The following is a 5,932-nucleotide window of genomic DNA, read 5'->3' as shown; positions in this document are numbered from 1 at the left end:
TTTAATTATTACAGTAGTAATTTCTCGATGGACTTGATATCAAAACTGAAATATGTTGGTCAAAATCGTACATTTACTCACAAACTGAGCAGCAAACGCAACTTTCGGACGCAATCTTTATTTTTCTAGCTCAACTGTCACAGAATGGAAATCACAGGATTATGGGATTTTAAAGGCAGCTAAGGATACATCTATGCTTCCTTGAAAAATTGATCAGATGAAGGCATCTCATGAGACAGGAAGTGAAGCTAACATTGGATTCGGACATGCCTTGATGCTTCCTACCTTGAAATGTATCCTCAGAAGGCAGCATTTTCCAGTTTTCGGACGCAGCCAGTGACTTGCTGCCACCTACTGGCAGTTTAAGTTTCATATTTAAAGTGCATTTTAATTAAAAAATTAAAATAAGACATTATTTAAATATTGAATTAACTTTATGTAGACTGATTGTAAACATCTGATGCCGCTTCTGTGTCACCTCTGCACTGCAAAGATGGATTTCGTTAATAATAATTTAATTTGATTGGTAAAAGCCCTATACTGTGTTATTATTCTAACTGAATTTAATTTGAATATTAGAATTTGATGTAAAAGGTGATGCATACATCTAATATGTTTAGAAAAAAATTACCTTATATACTGTAGGTAAATCAATTTTGCCGTTCCACACCCGTAAGACCTTCGTTAATCTTCAGAACACAATTTAAGATATTTTTGTTGAAATCCGATGACTCAGAGAGGCCTGCATAGCCAGCAATGACATTTCCTCTTTCAAGATCCATAAATGTACTAAAAACATATTTAAATCAGTTCATGTGAGTACAGTGGTTCAATATTAATATTATAAAGAGACGAGAATATTTTTGGTGCGCCAAAAAACCCCCCAAAATAACGACTTATTTAGTGATGGACGATTTCAAAACACTGCTTCAGGAAGCATCGGATCATAAATAAATCAGTGTATCGAATCTGCTGTTCGGAGCGGCAAAGTCACGTGATTTCAGCAGTTTGACACGCGATCTGAATCATGATTCGACACAGAAGAATCATAACGCTCTGAAGCTTCCTGAAGCAGTGTTTTGAAATCGGCCATCACTATACAAGTCATTATTTTGTTTTTTGTTGGCGCACCAAAAATATTCTCGTCGCTTTATAATATTAATATTGAACCACTGCACTCACATGAACTGATTTAAATATGTTTTTAGTACCTTTATGGATCTTGAAAGAGGAAATGTCATTGATGGCTATGCAGGCCTCTCTGAGTCATCGGATTTCAACTAAAATATCTTAATTTGTGTTCCGAAGATTAATGAAGGTCTTACGGGTGTGGAACGACATGAGGGTGAGTAATAAATGACAGAATTTTCATTTTTGGGTGAACTAACCCTTTAAGGTGGCAAATATTTTTACTATTTCTGTTAATACTGTGAACTAACCACCGCATAGATTATGAGTAATATGAATGTCGTCATGAGTCAGCCGTCCACAACAGGCCTAAACCAGCCATGGTACCAGCACAAAAAAAACACAGTCAGCAAATTATCATATAATCAGCAATGTTTGAAACAACTTTGAAAACATCGAGATATAATTTTTTTGGTCAGTACTGCACACCTGTATGGTAAGGTATTAATTTTTATTTCTTCAGGTCTTAAAAAGGTCTTTAAAAGCATTAAATTTGCAGCAACCTTGGAACAACAATATAAGAGGTTGTTCTGTCACGGCTTAAGAGAGCTAATGGAGATATTAGTTACACTTTGCATTATCAACTTTGCCCCAGAAACAACAGACTTCAGCAAAAGTCTCCATTTGCTCTTAATTTAGCGATATTGCTGTCTCTGAGAAACTGTTTTGATAAAAAGTATCGGTTTATTGTAACTCATCATAACTCAGCATCAGGGTTATTACAATGAAATGAAACTGAAACTATTGAAAGCATTTTTGTTAACTGAAATCAAGCTGAAATTGAAATGTTGCCTTTGCAGCTAACTGAAATAGGTTTACGTTGAAGCCCTAATTTTTCTACCTGGAAATAACTGTAGGCATAAAGGAATGAACATGGTTAGCAACTATCTCAATAGGCTGTGGCATTTAAATGATGCTCAATTGGTACTAAGGGGCACAAATGAGCCAAGAAAACATCCTCCACACCATTACACCACCAGCAGCCTGAACCGTTGATACAAGGATCCATTCTTTCATGTTGTTCATGCCAAATTCTGACTCTACCATCTGAATGTCGCAGCAGAAATCCAGACTCATCAGACCAGACAACATTTTTCCAATCTTCTGTTGTCCGGTTTTGGTGAGTCTGTGTGAATTATAGCCTGTAGTGGCACCGGTGTGTCTTCTGCTTCAGGATTCAACATGTTGTGCATTCAGAGATGCTCTTCTCTGAGTGCTTATTTGAGTTACTGTTGCCTTTCTAGTCAAGTGAAGTCACCTTTATTTCTATAGCTCTTTATACAATACAGATTGATTCAAAGCAGCTTCACAGTGATGATAACAGGAAAATGATTCAATGATTTATTTTGGCTGTACATTAGCTCTAAAGAAAATCGTGTCAGTTCAGCTGAAGTCAGTTCAGTGTTGATTCAGTTCCATTGTAAGGAGAATCTATTATTAAATTAGTTCATTTTCAGTTCTGTGGAAAACAGTGATGTCATCATCAAGCTCAGTTTAGTTCCCATCCTATTGTGTCAGTGCAGTCAAATCAATAATATTGTTGAATATTAAGTTTCCACAAAATAAGCAAGCTAGAGGTGACAGTGGCAAGAAATCCAAACTCCATCAGGTGACAGAAAAACCTTGGGAGAAACCAGACTCAGTTCTCCTCCGGCCAATGAACGAACACGGTTTGATTATGATTCAGGTTGCATCACAAGTCAGAATTCAGATCAGGATTGGTAGCATTCAGATATTTCATCTAGTTCCCTTTGCTTTAAGATCGGATTCATCACTCCAGTGTGGAATCTGGAGTCTTAGATCTGTGCAGAGGACTGGTTCTTGTGGTCTTTGGTAAGAACTGCCTTCACCCGGGGATAGTTGACAGGATCTCTGCTTACATTCAGGGCTGTGTTGTTGTCGTGCCTTGCTACAGGTCCACCAGCTGATCTGGATGCAGACCGGATTTGGCTGACTACGGTAACCTTGGGATAAATATTAATATTATTGACAATATTGTTTGTTTTTTCTTTATTTCGCCAATGAAAATTCCACTTTTTGAATGAATCAGTTTATGATTCAATGATCCATTCAATAATGACAGTCGCTTGCTTCGTTCCTGAATGAATCGGAAAATCGGTTGAATCATGAATGACTCACGAGTCAAGACAGTGACTTGCTGCCACCTACTGGCAGTGTTAGTTTCATATTTAAAGTACATTTTAATTTAAAAATTAAAATAAGACATTATTTTATATTTAAACATTGAATTGCCATTCTTCTTACGATTTAACAAGGGTGTTATAGGAAGTGTTCCCGGCTCTGGTTTATATCATCTTGAACCAGTCTGGTCATTCTCCTCTGACCTCTGGCATCAACAAGGCATTTTCACCCTCAGAACTGCCACTCACTGGATATACTCACACTTGTTTGGACCATTCGCTGTACTCTAAAGATGGTTGTGTGTGAAAATCCCAGTAGATCAGCAGTTTCTGAAATACTCCAGAATACCAGCCCATCTGGCACCAACAGCAATGCCACATTCAAAGTCACTTAAAGGATCAGTTCACTTTCAAATAAAAATTTTCTGATAGGGTTAAAGTAATCCATGTGACTCCAGTGGTTTAACCTCAACTTTATGAAGTAACGCAAATGCTTTATTTGCACAAAAAAACATAATTTACCGCTTTATTTCTGAAAATATTGACCTGCAATCCAGTAGGGCACTACGCTGCATACGTGTTTTATTGACTCAAGACCTGAAGTTGTTCTGTGAACGTGCTTTGGATAGTATTTTGTAAATATAGAGGTAAATTATGTTTTTTTGCACAAACATAGCACCACTTGCATCGCTTCATAAAGTTGAGGTTAAAGCACTGACCACATACACTCTAAAAAATGCTGGGTTAAAAACAACCCAAGTTGGGTTGAAAATGGACAAACCCAGCAATTGGGTAGTTTTAACCCAGCGGTTGGGTTAAATGTTTGCCCAACCTGCTGGGTAGTTTTATTTAAACCAGCTATTGTTTAAAAATTGCTATATGGCTAGCTTAAAATGAACCCAAAATAGTTGGGAAATTAAAAACCAGATGCAATTAGAGGCAACAATAATAGACAAAAGGTGAATGTTTATTAATAAGCTTTAATATTTTATTAATATAAATTTAATGGTTTAATAGTTTATTAATATACATTTATTAATAAGCAATTTAATAAATGTTTATTGTTTAATAATTATTCATTGAACATTAATAAATGTTCATTTCCAACATACTTTGGGTTAATTTTAATTAAGCAATACAGTAATTTTTAAACAATAGTTGAGTTAAATAAAACTACCCAGCAGGTTGGGCAAACATTTAACCCTACCGCTGGGTTAAAACAACACAATTGCTGGGTTTGTCCATTTTCAACCCAACTTGGGTTGTTTTTAACCCAGCATTTTTTAGAGTGTAGATTACTTTAATGATGTCTTTCCTATTGTTCTGGACCTTGAATTTGTAAATTGCATTGCTTCCAATGGAGGGACTGAAAGCTTGCAGATTTCATTAAAATGTCTTTATTTGTGTTCCGAAGATGAACGAAGGACTTACGGGTGTGAAACGAGTAATTAATGACAGAATTTTCATTTTTGGTTGAACTAACCCTTTAAATCACTTTTCTTCACTATTCTGATGCTCAGCTTGAACTTCAGCAGATTGACCATGTCTACATGCCTAAATGCATAGAGTTGCTGCCATGTGATTAGTTTAGATATCTGTGTTAATGAGCAGTTGAACTTGTGACCTAATAAATAAACTATATTAATAATAAATTATATAACATAAAAGGCTATGCTAAAATAACACTGCTGAACATTTCCAAAAATGAACAAAACCTGTAATGTTCTAGGCAAATATCAGAGGGTAAATCCTTTGTCATCAGGATCTATATGAACTGATTTCAGTACATAATACTGAAAACCTTGCACTAAAAAATCATGTATTTCCTTCTTCAAAGCCTCCATCGTAGTCCAAACAAAAGCAACAGAAAAAAAGCCATAAAGTGAACAAAATCAATTATCTACTCAGTCGGGCGGCAAATACAGCAGTCTTTCTTCATGCGATATTAAAAGAAGCTGTTGATGGCCTGTTTTTCACATCTAAACACTGATGTTCACCGCACCGATCATGAGGCTGTCCGAACACTGGACGGTTTTGTTCAAGAGGTCACGGACAGACTCCCAAAACTCCCGCAGTACTCTGTGCTCAGGATTCGCATTCGTTTCAGTTGAGTACCGCGGTGTAGATGGAAATCCCATGCGGCATTGGAGGAGTGTGACCATTTGTCTGCCTCAGCTTGAGCTTCAGATTGGAGATTATCGAGACACGCAACAGAAGGTTTGATGAAGATCTTCTCATCTGGATCTTTGGAGCTTCACTGACACTCAGGTGAACAGTTCATTTTCTGACCCCATTTGTACATATTTTATTCATGTTTTAAGCAAAAACCTACTTAATTTTATAATTTTTTTCCAGAAAGCAAGACTTGCGTCTGAAGTAAATATATCTTGATTTAGGAATGTTTAGATATTTTTACTAAAAAAAAATTAATAATTGTTTGCAGTGTGTGATTTTGATTTTTCATAATTGGTTTATTTTGATTTTGATGAATGATTTACATCGTTTTTGAACTCGCTAATAGACTTTTTCTACGAATTGTTTATTTTTAATTCAGTCTCTAGGATTATTGCTCAGTCAGCTGATTTCCCGCTGTTGTCATATCC

This window comes from Megalobrama amblycephala, linkage group LG9 (genome assembly GCF_018812025.1).
Source record: "Megalobrama amblycephala isolate DHTTF-2021 linkage group LG9, ASM1881202v1, whole genome shotgun sequence".
In the NCBI taxonomy this organism is placed as follows: Eukaryota; Metazoa; Chordata; class Actinopteri; order Cypriniformes; family Xenocyprididae; genus Megalobrama; species Megalobrama amblycephala.
Note: the sequence above shows the minus strand (reverse complement) of the source record.